The 19,308-nt window shown below is 40.7% G+C and overlaps 1 protein-coding gene across 5 annotated transcripts in view; it reads right to left on the minus strand.

The window, feature by feature from the left end:
- SOX5 (SRY-box transcription factor 5) overlaps positions 1-19,308 on the minus strand; it is a 1,357,610-nt gene that overhangs the window by 602,239 nt on the left and 736,063 nt on the right. The gene's annotated exons all lie outside the window — the stretch shown is intronic.

The raw sequence follows: 19,308 nt of genomic DNA on the forward strand, positions 1-19,308 counted from the left end.
GATACCCTTTACTAAAATAGGGGAGTCAGACAACACAAGTCCATGTGAATATATATATTTGGCAGAATATACAACTGAATACAACTCCACCAAACAAGGTTGGTTTTTATTTGTTTGTTTGTTTTGTCTTTTTTCATTGAGAGAGAAAAATAAAAAGAGAGCGGGTTAAAGACAGATTGAGAGGGGAGAGAGAGAGAGTGAGGGAGAGAGAAAGAGATAAAGATACAGAGAAACATACAGACATGAACACCACTACCACCAGCACCACCAAAGCTTCCTCCAGTGCCATAGCACCTCCCTCAGTGGGGTTGTGTGCATGAAGCAGCATGTGTCCTACCCAGTTAGGTATCTTTCCAGTCTCTCGAAGAATCTGCAAGCATTCAGGATCACTGAGATTCAGCTTCTCTTTTTTCCCAGCCTACCTGAGAAATTTCCAACTGGCCTTAGGGCTCTCCTACCAATCACCTTTGTGTCCACTTTGCTATCTAAACAGTCACATGCTCAGATGGTTCTCCAGCAGAAATAACATCTCATGGAAACCAGTGTTCCTGGCTTTGGAACCACATCTATGTCAAGGAAACTTGTGTGCAAAGCTCTAAATGCAAGGTCTTACACACTGTTAAGCAATCTGATTCTAGTGCCCGAAAGTAAAAGGTCAGCAATTAGGCCCCTTCTAATAACTGAGTCACAAAAAGTGTGCTTGTTTATCATGTACCCATTGCATCAATTGGACAGAAAGGAACGCTTCTCTCTTCTGCTCTGTCCTTTGAACAGGCTTTACTACAGGAGAAATTATAACAATTCAGGACGAACTCTTGTGATCCATGGTGCCAATAACACAAACATAAAGGTGCAGCTTGCTAATTATTACTATAGAAAGTACTCTTGGGGGCTGGGTGGTGGTGCACCTGGTTAGTGCACATAGTAGTAAGTGCAAGCACCTGTACAAGGATCTGGGTTCTAGCCCCCACTTCCCACCTGCAGGGGGGAGGGCTGCTTCACAAGTAGTAAAGCAGATCTGCAGGTGTCTATCTTTCTCTCTCTTTATTTCCCCCTCTCCTCTCAATATCTATCTGTCCTACCCAGTAAAAAAATTAAATTAAAATTAGTGGAAGTTTTAAAAGTTCCTATATGGGTTGGGTATATGGATCAACCTGTCAATGCCCATGTCCAGGAGAGAAGCAATTTCAGATGCCATTCCTCCCATCTTCTGCACCCCAAAAAAGAAAGTTGGTCCTTACTCCCAGAGGAGAAGAAATGTTAGGGGAAGATGACTAGAGGGTTCTGAAATCCAATTCCATTGGGACCCAGAGAGAAGAGGGAAAAAAGGAAAGATATTTGGAAGTATTAATAGGTGTAAGTGTATCTTAGAAAGAAAGAGAAGGCAGGACCATGGGGGTGGGGGGAAAGAAAGGGAGCCTTGGATGGAGCTTGAAGAATCATGTTAAGTGAGATAAGCCAGAAAGAGAAGATGAATATGAGATGACCCCACTCATGGACAGAAGCTGAGAAAGAAGAACAGAAGGGAGAACATGAAGCAGAACTTGGAGTGGGCTTGGTGTATTGCACCAAAGTAAAGGTCTCTGGAGTCAGAGAGGAGTGTTCAGGTCCTGGAATATGATGGTGGAGGAGGACCTAGGTGGGGGGTACCTATGTGAAAAAGTGAGAATTGTTACACATGTACCAATTACTATATTTTACTGTAGACTGTAAAACCATTAATTCCCCCCCAGTTTTAAAAAAAAAAGAGGACTTTTGGAGGCTGGGCTATGGAGCAACAGCAGCTGTGTTTCTCTCCTCTCCTCTCCTCTCCTGGATCAACTAGGACTACCAAAGGAGATAATCTGGGACCACAACAAGGCAGGACTAGAATGACTTCAGGAACCCACCAAATGACCGGTGAGTGCCAATAGTTGTGGCTAATGGACAGAGAGGAGAGATTAAAGGCTGGTAACAGTCCAGCAGTTCACTAGTTAAGGCACCACATACAGTCTGTTTCACCAACAAAAAGACAGCTGAAGGGATGAGAGGACTCCCCTAAGACCAAATGCAACTGTGAGTCTCCATTGCTACTGCCCTCAGAGGCTAGAGCAGCAGGGGGGAGGCCCTGTGCTGACACCAGGGGACAGAGAACTAACCAGGAAACTCAGGAGATCTATACCTTGGTGCCCTAGCAGTGGTCTGTGTGGTGGGAGGAAATAAAGGAAGAAATCAAAATGTTTCTAGAGTTCAATGAAAATGAAAACACAAATTATCACAATATTTGGGATACAGCTAAGGCAGTAATGAGAGGGAAATTCATAGCCATACAAGCACACATTAGGAAACAAGAAAAAGCACAAATAAACAACCTGATTGCACATCTTAAAGACCTAAAAGAAGAACAACGAAGGAACCCTAAAGCAACCAGAAGGACAGAAATCACTAATGTTAGGGTAGAAAGAAATAACACTGAAAATAAGAAAACCACACAAAAGATCAGCGAAAAAAAAAAGTGGCATAGAACTGAGAGCCCAGAAGTAAGCGCCCGCACCTGTGGACATCTAATCTTTGACAAAGGTGCCCACACTATTCAATGGGGAAAGCAAAGTCTCTTCAACAAATGGTGTTGGTAAAAATGGGTTGAAACATGCAGAAGAATGAAACTGAACAACCATATTTCACCAAACACAAAAATAAATTCCAAGTGGATCAAGGACTTGGATGTTAGACCAGAAACTATCAGATACTTAGAGGAAAATATTGGCAGAACTCTTTTCTGCATAAATTTTACAGACATCTTCAATGAAATGAATCCAATTACAAAGAAGACTAAGGCATGTATAAACTTACGGGACTACATCAAATTAAAAAGCTTCTGCACAGCAAAAGAAACCACTACCCAAACCGAGAGACCCTCACAGAATGGGAGAAGATCTTTACATGCCACCTATCAGACAAGAGTTTAATACCAAAAACATAAAGAGCTTGCCAAACTCAAGCACAAGAAAACAAAAATGGTGAGAGGTCATTAACAGAATATTCACCACAGAAGAGATCCAAAAAGGCTGAGAAACACATGAATAAATGCTCCAAGTCTTTGATTGTCAGAGAAATACAAATAAAGACAACAATGAGATACCACTTCACTCCTGTAAGAATGTCATACATTAGAAAAGGTAGCAGCAACAAATGCTGGAGGGTTTGTGAGGTCAAAGGAACTGTACTGCTGGTGGTAATGCCAATTGGTCCAACTGATGTGGAGAACAGTCTGAAGAACTCTCAGAAGGCTAGAAATGGACCTACCCTATGATCCTGCAATTCCTCTCCTGGGGATATATCCTAAGGAACCCAACACATCCATCCAAAAAGATCTGTGTACACATATGTTTTTGGCAGCACAATTTGTAATAGCCAAAACCTGGAAGCAACCCAGGTGTCCAACAACAGATGAGTGGCTGAGAAACTTATGGTCTATATATACAATGAAATACTACTCAGCTATTAAAACCAGTGACTTAACCGTTTTCAACCGATCTTGGATGAAGCTTGAAAAAAATCATATTAAGTAAAATAAGTCAGAAACAGAAGGATGAATATAGGATTATCTCACTCTCGGCAAAAATTGAAAAACAAGATCAGAAGAGAAAACACAAGTAGAACCTGAACTGGAGTTGGTGGATTGCATCAAAGTAAAAGACTCTGGGGTGGGGGTGGGGGAAGAATACAGGCACAAAAAGGATAACAGAGGACCTCATGGGGGTTATATTGTTATATGGAAAACTGGGAAATGTTATGCATTTACAAACTATTGTATTTACTGTTGAATGTAAAAAATTAATTCCCCAATAAAGAAATAAAAGAAAAGAAAAGAAAAAATGGGCATATAGTCAACCTGTATCTGTGACCTTGGGAGAGACGACACTGCAGTTTCCAGTGCAGGGGATAGGACACAGACAGAACTCTGGTGGTAGGAATGATAGGGAATTGTACCCTGTTATCTTGTAATTTTTCAAATCAACATTAATTTAAAAAAAATTTAAAATATTCCTGTTAGACAGAGGTGGATGAAAGAATGGATGACAGTTAACTAAAATCCAAGCTAACTGAGACTCAGACAATTGTTATAGAGCAGGGTGCTTCCAGGATGCATTCTCTGTAGGAAAAATGACTTGTGACAGCTTTCTAAAGACATGGTCCTGAAGAAACGGAGCTTGCCAAGGGGCCACCCACAAAAAAATTCTACTGTTATGTGAAACAGTTCACTAAGTTCTAAGAAAGGACATAAACAAGTAATCCAGGTTAGCATTTTTTTCTAAGTCCCAAGGCTTTGAAACTGAACAGAGACTTAAGAGATGGAACACGGTCAATCTTTTGTGTGGTAGCCCCTAAGCTAGCTATTTTGCGTTGGATTTTTTTTTCTTCCCCTACACACTATTCTTGCAATAATGAATAATAATAAAATTAAAATGTCCTAACAACAGCACCCAAAACTGTCAGAACAACATCATGGACAGTGATTTAAAGGAAGAAAGGAAGGCACACAGTTAGACCATTGCAAAGTGCTTTATCAAGCTTCATTTTATATAATGTGTCATAATGTATCATGTGCCATGGAAACATGAAATCATTCATAATTCTTAAGTACTGCCAGATGCGTAGCTATAACAAACTCCAGCTCTTCCTGAAGAATTCACCCACACACGTGTGCTCGCACACACACGTACACACACACGTACACACACGTACACACACACACACACACACACACACACACACATTTCTCCGACCAATATTTCCACTGGTAATGGTCAGAGTTGAGAAATCATAAAAGAGAAGCTTGTTTACACCTCTGTGGTCATTACATATAATTTGCTTCAGATTTGGGTAGGGAACCCATCTTATTCACAGTTAAGTGACTTGGCCTGTTCTGGTATATAATGAGGGCTCAGTAAGTGGTTACTGAGGGAATGAGGGAAGAAGGGAACAGACAACAGGCATGGTAACGTGGAGACTCAAGTCTTTATAAGACACCGCCCAAACTGAGCAAGGCCTGTAAATGTAAAAGAAATGTTGAGTGGAGGTGGTCAAAGATTGGCTCCTTCCCAGTCAATCTATATGTTATTTCCTAGGATTAGATCATGTGTCACTTGTCATAACTTTCTGGAATGAATAAGAAATCCTATTACAAGAGATCTTTGCCATGCCCCACCGAGGCATCTGGCTTTACTTAAGGATGCTGAGTGACTCCATTTTTCAATGGCTGGAAACACGGTACAATACAATCTTTACATAGATTAGAGAAACTCTGAAGATTAAAATATACCTGTTGTAGGTGAAGAAATGCTCTAGATTTTGAATGAGCATTCATAAGGCACACATATTCAATGAAATGGGAAAAAAAAAAAAGCCAGACTTGGAATCAAAAGATCTTACTTGGCCACATACATGTTATATTTTAATTTTGAATACTGTATTTATTTATGCATTTATTTATTATTAGATAGAGACAGAGGGAAATCAAGAGGGAAGGGGGAAATAGAAAGTGAGAGACAACTGCTGCCCGGCTTCATCACTCATGAAGCCTCCCCCTTACAGGTAGGGATCAGGAGCTTGAACCTGGATCCCTGCACATGTGCACTCAACTTGGTGCCTTAAAACCTGCCCTCCTGTCACATAGATAACATTTTACATTTTAAAAACTGATTTTGTATGTAGGGAATAGCACATTAGAAGAGTGATGAATTACTTAAAACTTTACAGTATTATAAAAATGTCAGGTAATGCATGTTAGCTATTGGGTTCAGGCAAAACTTACTAAAATTATGGGCCCATTGGGACATACTTAAAATAGATTTCCTAGCTTCTTCCTACTTGAAGACCCCTAATTCTATAGATTCTATTCCTGCCTTTTGGCTCCTGTGTATTAAACAATTTGCTCTGCTTTATATCTTACCACCTTCCAGCCACCAAGTTGCGGATACTACCATGATGCCATCTTGACTTCCCTGGGCAGACAACCTCACCAATGTGTCCTGCAACCTCACCTCCTCAGTTGAGGCCCTGTCCCATTAGGGAAAGATAGAAACAGGCTGGGGGTATGAATCCACGTGCCAATGTCCATGTTAAGCAGAGCAGCAAGTACAGAAGCCAGACCTTCTACTTTCTGCACCCCATAAAGAATTTTGGCACATATTCGCAAAGGGATAAATAGGGAAGTTTGCGATGGAGAGGATAGAACACAGAACTCTGGTAGTGGAAACTGTATGGAATGGGGTTCAGGTGGTGGCGCACCTGGTTAAGCACATACACATATTACAGTGCACAGGAACCTGAGTTTAAGCCCCTGGTCCCCACCTACAGGGGGGGAAGCTTCATGAGTGGTGAATCATACAACCATACAAACATGGCAGGAAAAAAAAAATCTAAGACCTTTACTTGATTATCTATGGGTTTTTGAGACTAACACATGGACGGATGTTTTACAATTTGATCCTAACAATGAAATACCAAGTGTCAGCACCAAAAACACAATCTGACCCTAGCAGGTGTTTGTAAAGCAACTTTCCTGAACTTTCAGAGGATATGACATAGAAATAAAGTATGGTGGAAAGGATGAGGGGGCCAGGTGGTGGCTCACCTGATTAAGTGCACATAGTACTCAGTGCAAGGACCCACGCAAGGATATAGTTTCAAGCTCCTGGCTCCCCACATGTGTGTGGGGAGGAGCTTCACAAGTGGGAAGCAGATCTGAAAGTGTTTCTCTGTCTCTCTCCCTCTCTATCTCCCCCTCCTCTCTTAATTTTTCTATGTTCTATTCAATAAAAATGGGGGGGGGGGAATCCACCAGGAGCAGTGGATTCATAGTGCAGGCACCAAGCTCCAGTGACAACCCTGGTGGAAATAAAAAATAATTATATATCTTAATGTCTTTCAGCCACCAAATTGCAGATTCTACCATGATGCCAACCTGACTTTCCTGGGCAGATGACCTCACCAACAAGTCCTGGAACCTCTCCTCTCCAGAGCCCAACCCCACTAGGGAAAGACAGAAAGAGGCTGGTAGTATGGACTGACCTGTCAACACCCATGTCTAGTGGAGAAGCAGCTACAGAAACTAGACCTTCCAGCTTCTGTACCCCATAAGGAATTTTAGTTCATATTCCCAGAGAGGTATAAAGAATAGGGAAGTCTGCAGGAGTCGGGCGGTAGCGCAGAGGGTTAAGCTCACGTGGCGCAAAGCGCAAGGACTGGCTTAAAGATCCCGGTTCGAGCCCCCAGCTCTTCATCTGCAGGGAAGTCACTTCATAGGCAGTGAAGCAGGTCTGTAGGTGTCTATCTTTCTCTCCCCTCTGTCTTCCCCTCCTCTCTCCATTCTCTCTGTCCTATCCAAGAACAACAAGGTCAACAAAAGGGAATAAGTAAATAAATATTAAAAAAAAAAGAATAGGGAAGTCTGCAATGGAGGGGATGGGACACAGAACTCTGTTGGTGGGAACTGTGTACCCCTCTTATCCAATGGACTTGTCAAAAATTATTAAATCAATAGTCATCATTACCAGCAGCAGCATCAAACACTTAGACTTCAAATGCAGAGCAGAGTTCCTGGGAGGGCGACATTTTGAAGAAAGAAAATTAAAAAGAAAGCTACTGTTTTTATAAAAAATAAAACTAACAAAAATAAAATATAAAAGATAATAAAAATTTAAAAAGAATAATGATAAAATAAAATAAAGAGAAAAGAAAAGATGAAACAGCTACACATAATAGGTACTTATTGGGTGTTTGTTGTTAGAATAAATCCTCGGTAGTATTTTTTAGAAATATGTAGCTAGATACACTATAATAACGTACAAAAGTATGAGAACTTGAATCTATGCTCATATGTTCATACATGAAGAGAATACGCCTTCAGTTCCAAAGGGTAAATACAGAGAGAGACATTTTTCCAATTTTTATCAGAACAGAGTAAGGGAGGAAAATGCGGAGTCTATCCATAGACATTCGTTTACACGTTGGTGTAAAGTGGACCAGTGGTTAAAAGTTCACAGCCATTCTTCAAAGTGCTTTCAGAGATGCAAGAAGGAAAATGTGACTTTGATTTGCAAGGATGAAATGAGGGAAATGGTGAGAAGCAAGTCGTTTCTCCACACACTGGCATAGATATTAACAGACAACAAGGCTGTTCTGGTCAGAGCTTCCAGTTAACCTCTCACCTAAAAGTTGTAATCTTCCCAAGGAAGCCAATTCTATCAGTGGTTCAGTTCTGATTCAGCAGGAAGAGTCACTCTCTGAGTCATCACACCATTTTGGTTTTCCCTTCGGTCCTCTGTTCCAAGACTACCAAGTCCCTACCCATTTTAATTTGTGCAAAGGTGGTGTGGCTGGTGCCAGCCTTTCCTGCTTCTATAAATGAACTCTGACATGAAAGATTGACTCACTCACAGAGAAGACGAAGAAAAAACAAAACAAAAAACAACTTGCTTTGTGCCATTTGGTCAGTTCGACGTTTGTTTTTAAAATCAACGCCAGTTGAGGCTGAGCAGAAGCCAGGGTGTGTTTTTATTTTATGTCTCAAATAAAAATAAAGAGCTGGGTATGAATAATCAGAGTGGCAGGCGCCTCCCTGGATACTTCTAAACCTTCCAAAAGCTGTCTTGAGGCTCAGCAAAATGTAATATAATCAAAACAGCAGTGAACAGCTTAAGCGCTAAGGGTTTGCCTCAGGAAAAAAAAAAAAGAATTGTTATACAGATGTCTTGGTAGCCCTAAATCCTAGTGCTTCTCAACAATATATTAGGTTAAAAGATCCTTTTTTTGGAGGGTGGCAGTCCTTGGAAGAGAATTCCTGGAAGTTAGAACGGTATCAGATAGGAGAAAGATAGATATTTTTACTTAGTATTTCTTAAACTAGTGAGCAATACTTCTAACTAACGATATGCACTGTCCTCACTTCCTTGTAACTAGTGGAAGACATATGAGCTGCTGGTTATTCGGTCAGGAATCAGTCTGCTTAGAAGATTAGATATGCCCTTCATATCCTTCTCTATGGTTTGCATTTTCTTCAAATCATTTATGATACTTACACAATCAGGAAAGAGAGCAAAGAGAATACGAGGTGAAGAAAGGAGAGAAGAGGTAGAAAAGGAGAGGGTGAGGAAGAGGGAGAGAGAGAGGAGGAAGAGGAAGTGGGAGAGGAGAGGGAGGGATGGGAAAAGGGGAGGGGAGAAGAAGGGGGAGAAAAGGAGAGAAGGAGAGAAAGGGAGAAAGGAGAGAGGGGGAAGGAGAGAGGGAAAGGGAGAGTTACAAAGAAGGAGAGAGGAAGAGAGAGGGAGAGGAAAAGAGGGAAAGGGGGGGGAGAGAGAAAGAGGACAGTGAAAGAGAGAGGGAAAGAAAGGGAGAGAGAGGGAAAGGGAGAGAAAGAGGAGAGAGAAAGAGAAAAAGAGGGAAAGAGAGGGAGATAAAGAGGAGAGACAGGGAGAGAGGATGAGAGAGGGAGAGAGAGAGACAGAGAGAGACGGGGAGAGGCCCCACAACACTGGAGTTTCTGCCATGTCACTCCAATATGGTGCAGAGACTAAAAGCTGGGTCACGTGCATGGCAAAACACATTATTACACACACACACACACACACACACACACACACACACACACACACACACACACACACACACACACACCAAGATCTTCCTAGGAAAAAAAAGGAATAAACTGTGAACAATTTCTAGCAGAGTAGGGTGCAAAAGTCATGCTTTCTCCTCCCAGGTCCTGCTTTAGAGGCAGATATATGTGTCTCCTTTGAACCTCAAGTTTAGAGTCTCAATCACTAACTCAGTCTATCACCCCTGCTCTGCTGTAAATACACTTGCTTTTTCTTTAAGTGACTTTAAAAGGTTCCTAATTTTGCAATGGGGACAAGGCTCAGCTGAAGGAGTATAGGGCTTTTATTCATAAAGATCCCAGTTACATCCCAGATACTCTAGGGACCAGAGCAGTGTTCTGGCTTCTTCCCATCTCATATGAAGCTCTCTCTCAAATTATTGAAACAGTAGAAACAAATAATATTTTTATAGCAATGATGTGATTCAAATAAATTTTTCATGTAATTGCATTAGTATTATTAATACTAATAAAAATATTGTGACCACTGGTCTTCACTGTTTCTGGTTGATTTTGTCTTTATTATTATTTTTTTATTAATTATTTAATAAAGATTTACAAAATTATAAGATAATAGGGGTATAATTCCACATTGTTCCCACCACTAGAGTTTTGAGCCCCCACTCCCCTCTAGTGTAAACTGTCGTAGTTCTCCTGACTTTATATATAGATTTGTCTGGGTCTGGGTCTGGGTCTGAGTCTATCTATATATTTTGCCAATTTTTTCTTTTTCTTTTCTTTTCTCTTCTCTCCTTCCTTGTTTTTTAAACCAGAGGTGATGGTGGGGAACTGAACTTGGGACTTTGGAACCTCAGGCATAAAAGTCTTTTTGCATAACCATTATGCTATCTACCCCTGCCTTTTGCCTCCACACCCAATGGTCCTATCTTCACTTCCTTTCTAAGTCTTACTTAGACTTTCTAAGTAAGAAAGTCTTAGTTAGACTTTCTAAGTCTTACTTCTAAGCTATAACTGCTTCCATGTTTCCTTTCTTTTTCCTTCTTCTCTCTCAGAGAAGCAAAACAGTGTCTGACTTCCTCTGGTGTTTTCCAGATTTGCTTTCAGGTTGATTTTTTTTTTTTTTTTTTTAACTAGAAAGGGAAAGACAATAAAGCATTAAATTCCTTCTAATCCACTGTGGTGGGGGGGCATGAACTATCAAAACACACACACTATCCAGCTGAACTAAGCTGCCAGTTCAGTTTTTACAGGATTTCAAAGCTTTGGTATGGTTAAGGGAAAAAGGAACTTTAATATTACCAGTGGGGAACCAGTAGAGAAGGAACCCTCTATGAGACCCCAGTGACTACCCTGTACAAGGAAAAGTTCCCTTCTTAGGCACCAAAGCAGAGGTCCCACCCAGCAGCACCCATGCTGATTCAGAGAACTAAAACCCTAGAGCATTTTTGGAAGCAGGGAGATACCTTTTAGCACCCAGATGCTTTGGCAAGGCTGGGTTCCTCTTTTCTCCCCAAACTGCTTCATGATTCTCTAGCACAAGAGAAATAGAGGAGCAAAAGTTAAAATACTCTCATGGTCCCTATAGGCTATTTAAACAAATACTGTGATTGCTACTCATAGACATTCTTGACAATCAGGGGGAGGAGCCTGCCAGGCCTATATCACCCAGGTTCAATCTGTCAACAACTGAGGAGAAAGCTCCACTGAGCAAACACACTGATCCCTCTCACACAGCCCTGTCTTTGTCCAGACTTTGCAAGGAATCCACTAATCTCAGACTATCTTCAGCAGCAGTGCAAGCAGAAACTTCTGCAACTGGCTGCAAAAAAAGATGCCTTTCTTTATTTTCACATACACAGACGCGCATGCACTGTATGTATATGTTTATATTGTTCCTTCCGTTCTCACTCTGCCATACCCAACCCCTTCCTACAGACCTGATCTGAAATCAAGCTTGATGGGAAATCATGAAATTGTTCATTGTCCCAGAGAAACACTGTTGGGTGAGTACGGCACAAGGATCCACCTGGTCTTTTTTTTTTAACTAGGTCTTTATAAAAAGAATAAGAGGACTGGGTGGTGGCACATCTGGTTGAGTGCAAGTATTACAGTGTGCAAGGCCCTGGGTTTTAGCCCCCAGTCCCCACCTGCAGGGGGAAAGCTTTGCAAGTGGTGAAGCAGTGCTGCAAGTATCTTTCTCTCTCCCTCTCTATCTCCTCCTACCCTCTCAATTTCTAGCTGTCTCTATCCAATAGATAAAAGTAACAATAAAAAAAACTTTAAAAAGAACACTTTAAATTTTCTTTTTTATAATCTTCATTTATTTATTGGATAGAAACAGAAATCGAAGGGAATGTAGAGAGAGAGAAAAGAGAGATACCTACAGCATTGCTTCACCATTTGCAAAGCTTTCCTATTGCAGGTAGGTACTGGGGGCTCAAACCTGGATCTTTGTGCATTGTAACGCACGCTCAACCAGATGCACCACCACCCAGCCCCTAACAAGAACACTGCATTATTTTTTTATTATCTTTATTTATTTATTGGATAGAGACAGTCAGAAAGCAAGAGGGAAGGGGAAGATAGAGAAGGAGAGAGACAGAGAGACAACTGCATCTATGCTTCACCACTCACAAAGCTCCCACTCCCCACCACAAGAAGTAGGGACTGGGAGTTTGAACTCGGGTCCTTACACATTGTAGCATGTGTGCTCAACCAGGTTTGTCATCATCTAGCCCCTAAATAGAACACCCTGTGACTTAGGGTTTTGTCTGCATTGGTGTGGGGGTGGGGGATGAGTACAATCAAGAAGTATGAAGGCAATAAATATTCTAAAATATGGTGTGTGTACTAAATTGAAACAATTGGGTGGTGAAATACTTAGAACTACTGAGTATTCATTCCTTCAACTGCATCCAGATACCAGAGGTTCATGGAGACCTGGTGCCCTTCTCATCTGAATATATGTAGCATAGCAGTAATATTTATCTACAGCATTAAATGTTATTATTATTTGTGACTCTTGACCAACTCTAAAATGCAGAATGGCACAGTTTACAAGGAAGAAAGCAACATTTTGGGCAGCACTTATATTCAGTAAAACTAGCAAATGGTAACTGGACAGCTCAAGTGTTTAACCTGTGTATAAATCTAAGTAGTCACTCCCAGATTCAAATATTACACAAATTAGTTTTCTCTAGAACAAAACTAGATAGCTTCCCCTTATCATCATAAGTAAGTTTCATCTGAAACAAAAGAGTCTGAAGACTTCAACTCATGGATGGAAACTCAGGAAGAAGAGGCCAGGCGGTGGCACACGCAGTTTAGCACATACATTACAGTGCGCAAGGACCCAGGTTAAACTCCTAGTCTCCACCTGCAGGGGGAAAGCTACACAAGTGATGAAGTAGGGCTACAGGTGTCTCTCTATCTCCCTCTCCCTTCTCAATTTCTCTCTGTCTCTATTCAATGATAAATAAATAAAATTTTTAAAAAAGTAGACCATTCAGAGAGCTGTTTAGAAATAAAAAGATCACTGGAAATGTAAGACAATAAGAAAAAGGAAAAAAGAAACTCAGGAAGAAGAAAAGAAAGGAAACATGCAAAGTAAAACCGGGGGGGGCGTTGGGTGGGGGTGCACCTGTTTGGGTGTACACATTAAAGTGCACAAGGATCTGAGTTCAAATCCCTGATCCCCACCTGTAGGGAGGAAGTTTCACCAGCAGTGAAACAGTGCTGCAAATGTCTCTCTCACTCTACTCTATTTCCAATCTTCTACAGTATCTCTCTTTCTCTCTCCAAGAAAAGAAACAAGTGAAACCTGGGTTAGGTATGGTGTTATATTCTAACGAAGTAAGGGACTCTGAGGGTGGGGTAGAGATTGAACTGAGCTGGGATTTGGGAAAGGAGTGTCTGGGATGCAGTACAAGGCGGTGGAGGAAAGAGTGGTATGCAATTATCACAGGACACCAGCAGTTGTACCCATATGTCAGCAAATGTCCTATAAGGCAGTACCTTCCCCCAGTAAAGTGACTAGAGGGAAAAACAAAAGATCTCAGAAGAACTATTGAGAATAAAAAGACTTGTGATGCAATTACAGCAACATAGAACACATTTTCCTGTACATTCTCTCATTTAATCTTGAATGTGGGGCCAGGGGGTGGCACATCTGATTAAGTGCATACATAACAGTGCACAAGGACCCAAGTTCAAACCCCTAGTCCCCACCTGCAGAGGGAAAGCTTCATGAACAGTGAAGCAGGACTACAGGTGTCTCTCTCCCACTCTTTCTCCTGCTTCTCTCTCAATAATTCTCTGTCTCTATCCAGTAATAAGTAAGTAAAAATATTTAATCCTGAATGCAAGAAGAAATAGTTACTTGGGAGTTAAGTTCCCAAGAGAGGGTCAACAAAAAAACTGCATCTAAAATTCTGAATCTAGCACACTTAAACATCAGTTCTGCTAATGTTTATACGGTGTGAACAATCAACTGTGACTCTCAATTAATAATCTAAAAATCAAATGGATCTCACAATAACTGTTGAAAACAATATGAATCTCATTCTTTCTGATGGGTAATAGGCCAAACGCTTGACTTCATTGCCTTGCTTAATACTTACATCATCCTACTAAAACAATCATTCATATCTCCATTTTTCAGATGCCTCAAGAAAATTTTTTAAAAATTGGGGGGTATTTGGTGATGCACTTGATTGAGTACACACATTACAGTGAACAAAGACCTGTGTTCAAGCCCCTGGTCCCGACCTGCAGCTTCGCGAGTAGTGAAGCACGGCTGCAGGTATCTTTCTGTCTATCTGCCTCTCTAGCTCCCTCTCCCCTCTCAATTTCTCTCCGTCCTATCCAATAAATACATTCCCCACATTAAACTATGTAGATTTTAATTCTCCAAGTATTTTTTTTACTCATACAACTTATTTATTCATGTCTGAGAGGGAGTGAGGGAAGAACAGACCAAAGCATCACTCTTGTCACATGCAATGCTGGGTAGAAATCAAATTCAAGGCTTCATGCTTGCAAACCCCAAGCTCTCCTGCTGTTCCTCCTCCTGGACAAAGAGATTTCGATCTGGTACACTCTGGCTCATATGCTTAGTTAATAATTACTGCTTAATTAAATATGTGTTGAATCATTGAGTTACAGGGTATAACCATTGAGGAAGAGTAGACTTTTTTTTTTTTCTTTTGAAAATGCTTACCAAGGAGCTAGATGGTAGAATACTTGGTTGAGCCCACATGTTACAGTGCTCAAGGACCTGGGTTCAAATCTGTGGTCTTCTACCTGCAGGGGGAAGCTTCACAAGTGGTAAAACAGGGCTGCACTCTCCCTCCTGCTTTATCCCCCCTTCCACTTCCGTTTCTTTTTTTCTTTCCCTCTTCCTTCCTTCCTTTATTTCTTCCTTCCTTCCTTTCTTTCTTTTTGCCTCCAGGGTTATTGATGGATGCCTGCACTATGAATCCACTGCTCCTGGAGACCAGTTTTTGTCTTTTGTTGCCCTTGTTGTTTATTGCTGTCATTGTTGTTGGACAGAACAGAGAGAAATTGAGAGGGGAGGGGAAGACAGAGAGGAGGAGAGAGAGATAGACACTGCAGACCTGCTGCTTCACTGCTTGTGAAGCAACCCCTCTGCAGGTGGGGAACTGGGTGCTCAAACCGGGATCCTTGCACTTTGCGCCATGTGCACTTAACTCACTGTACTACTTACTACCTGGCCCCCCCCACTTCAGTTTCTCTCCATCTCTGCCCAATGAATGAATGAATAAATATAACAAGAATAATAATAAAAAGAAAATTCTTACCAAGTGTATTTCTTACACCAAAGACAGCATTTGCAGATAGAAGTACAGAAATTAAGTTAGGTGGTCTCACAGACATAACCTGATCTCTTTTCTTCATTTTAGAGATGATCAAATGGAAATACATAGTATTATGTCTAAAGGCACATATTCAGGTAATGTTGAAACTTGGGCTGGAATTAAGGTTTGCTGATTCCCATTCAAGTGTGAGCTACATTTATTTCTACGGTTCTGAGTCAAGCATACCACAGGGGTTAGAAATGTATTTGCAATTGAATTTGATAAGTTTATCAACATGTCAAGCAGCTGTAACAACTATGCTGCAATGTGTTGAGAGGAGAAAAGGGGAAAAAAGAAATATAGAGCAAGGTTACATTCCTTGAGATGCTTCGATATTTCATTGTCAAGATGGGAATCAACCTCAAGGAATAGTGAATATTATTCAAATGCATAAACCCCTGAGAGAAAAGAGGAAGAATGGCACATTAAAGATTGCGTATGATAAAGTGTATCATTAAAAATCGTCAGCCACGACAATTTCTCTGACAGATAATACCTACAGTGAAAGTCAATCAGGGATGAGATCAGGGTTGGCAGTGAACATCAAGAAATGTGATTGGCATATTGCACCAAAGTAAAAGACACTGGGGTGGGTGGGTGGGAGAATACAGGTCCAAAAAGCATGACAGGGGACCTCATGGGGGTTGTATTGTTATATGGAAAACTGGGAAATGTTATGCATGTACAAACTATTGTATTTACTGTCTAATGTAAAACATTAGTTCCCAATAAATAAAGTCCAATGTTGAAGTCCTCCCAAGTTCAGAGATTTAAAATGGGAACTCATCCAACACTGAACTCTCATGCAAGAGGAAGATAGCACATGGACATGACAGCCTCTGCCATCTTCACAGAGCACCTTGTTGGCAAAAGTGTGATCAGAGTCATTCACTTCCAGTAGAGAATTCTACCCATGAGCAGTACTCTACTTACCACTGCCTGAGACATTACAGAAAAAATCCACTCCTCACTCAAGGCAGAAAAAAAAAAAAAAAGCAGAGCAGCAGAAACTCATTGACTTTAAACAATAACTAGATAGTGAGACTTCAGGAGGCAGGGCTACAAGCAGCAGCAGATGTGTTTCACTCCTCTCCTCTCCCTGATCAACTAGGAATACCAAAGAAGACCACCTGAGACTGAAACAAGACAGGACTAGAACGACTTCAGGAACCCACCAAAACACTGGTGAGTGCAAACACATGCCGCTGGTAGACAAACAGAAGCCTAGGGAGAGATTAAGTGGCTGGTAACAGTCCAGCAGTTTATCAGTTGAGACACCACCTCCAGTCTGTTTCACCAACAAGGGGACAGGTGAAGGGAGGAGAGGACTCTCCTGAGACTTACCAAGTACAACTCTGAGTCTCCATTGCTACTGCCCTCAGAATCTGGAGCAGTAGCGGGGAGTCCCTGAGCTAACACCAGGGGACAGAGAACTAACCAGGAAACTCAGAAGAAGATCTATACTGCTGTGGCCAAGCAGTGGGGCTGTGAAAGTCTCTTTGCATACCACTGGATTACCTCTGCCACACCCTGCTTTATCTCCTGGTCAGGAGTCAGTGATTAAGCAAAGAAGCCTACTTATAGTTTAAAAGCCCTCAGGCTCCCATAGCCTACAGGGAAGAAAAAGGGCAAAAGAGGCTTTTAAACAACTAAGCTCCGAATCAGGATTAAAATAGTATTGAAACAACTGTTAACTTCCACAACTGTGAACCCTTTAATTACCTTACTTAGACACAAGTCAGTCCAGGCAATAGTGATTAGTAATTTGAAAAATACTGAGAGAGTGATCTCATAACATAATATATAAAATGGTTAAACCAACAAGAATAAATACTGAAGAAATGAACCAGGACAAGAGTCCAGATAAAGGCCCCCCAAATGGTGAAGCACAAAATAATTAAGTCAACATCCAAACACTAGTTAAGGAAATAATCACAGGACTGAGTAAAGAGTTTGAAAGAATTGTCATCATAAATGCAGAAAAACAAATGAGACTCTGGAAGAAAACACTAATTATCTCAAGGTTATTAGAGAACTGAAAGCTGAAATAGCTGAGCTAAGAAGACAACTAGCTGAACAAGCAAAATCAGTATCAGAACAGGATAACAAAATAGATGAACTCCAGAGAACAGCAGAGGGGAAATAGAATAGAATCAATGAAGCTAAAGACAGTATTACCAAGATCGAGGCTGAATTAGAAACAACTAAAAAAGAAGTAAGAGATCTCAAAAAGAGATTAAGAGATATTGAAAACAACAACAGAGACCTGTGGGATGACTTTAAAAGAAACAATATGCACATTATTGGCCTACCAGAGGAAGAAAGAGAGGGAGAGGAAGAAAGCATTCTTCAGGCCATAATAGCTCAAAACTTCTCTAGTCTAGACAACATCAAAGACATAAAGGTTCCAGAAGCCCAGAGGGTCCAAAACAGAATTGACCCAGACTTAAAGACACCAAAACACATCCTATTTAGAATGGAAAGGAATAAGAATAAAGAAAGGATCCCGAAGGCTGCAAGAGAAAAAAAAAGAGTCACCTACAGAGGAAAACCCATAAGATTAGCAGCAGACTTCTCCATGCAAACACTACAGGCCAGAAGAGAATGGCAAGATAGCTATCGAGTGCTCAGAGAGAAAGGCTTTCAAACAAGAATACTGTATCCTGCTAGACTATCATTCAGACTAGATGGAGGCATCAAAACCTTTTCAGACAAGCAACAGTTGAAAGAATCAACTATCACCAAGCCTGCCCTTAAAGAAGTTCTGAAAGGTCTCCTATAAACTGTTGTCAGACCACCATAAATAGGCCATATATCAGAACACTCTAAAAATCTACAAGAATGGCATAAAAATATCTTCAATCTTTGATATCAATAAATGTCAATGGCCTGAATTCACCTGTTAAAAGACACAGAGTAGGAAGATGGATCAGAAAACACAATCCAACAATATGTTGTCTACAAGAAACCCACCTAACTCAACAAGACAAACACAGACTCAAAGTGAAAGGATGGAAAACTATCATACAAGCCAATGGCCCACAAAAAAAGGTCTGGAACAGCTATTATCAGATCTGACACGATAGACTTTAAAATAGATAAGATTTTAAAAGATAGGAATGGACACTAAATGCTCATAGGATCAATCAATCAAGAGAACTTAACAATTATTAACATCTATGCACCCAATGAGAAGCCATCTAAATACATCAAACATCTACTGAAAGAGCTATAGCAATATATTAACAGCAACACAGTCATAGTAGGGGACTTCAACACCCCACTCTCTCAACTTGACAGATCATCCAGGCAGAAAAATCAATAAAAATATAAGGGAGCTAAATGTGGAGATAGATAAATTAGAACGATTGGACATTTTCAGAGTCATTCATCCTGAGAAACTGGAATAAACATTTTACTCAAGTCCACATGGGTCATTATCAAGGACAGACCATATGTTAGGCCACAAAGGCAGCATCAGCAAATTCAAGAGCACTGAAATCATCCCAAGCATCTTCTCAGACCACAGTGGAATTAAACTAATACTTAACAATCAACAAAAGATTAGTAAGAGTCCCAAAATGTGGAAGCTCAACCATACACTACTTAACAACTACTGGGTCAAAAAGGAAATAAAAGAAGAAATCAAAATGTTTTGAGAGTTCAATGAAAATAAAGACACAAGCTATCACAATATTTGGGACACAGCTAAGGCAGTACTGGGAGGGAATTTTATAGCCATACAAGCACACATTAGGAAACATGAAAAAGCACAAATGAACAGCCAGATTGCTCATCTTAAAGACCTAGAAGAAGAAGAACAAAGGGACC

Source organism: Erinaceus europaeus, chromosome 7 (assembly GCF_950295315.1).
Source record: "Erinaceus europaeus chromosome 7, mEriEur2.1, whole genome shotgun sequence".
Taxonomy (NCBI): domain Eukaryota; kingdom Metazoa; phylum Chordata; class Mammalia; order Eulipotyphla; family Erinaceidae; genus Erinaceus; species Erinaceus europaeus.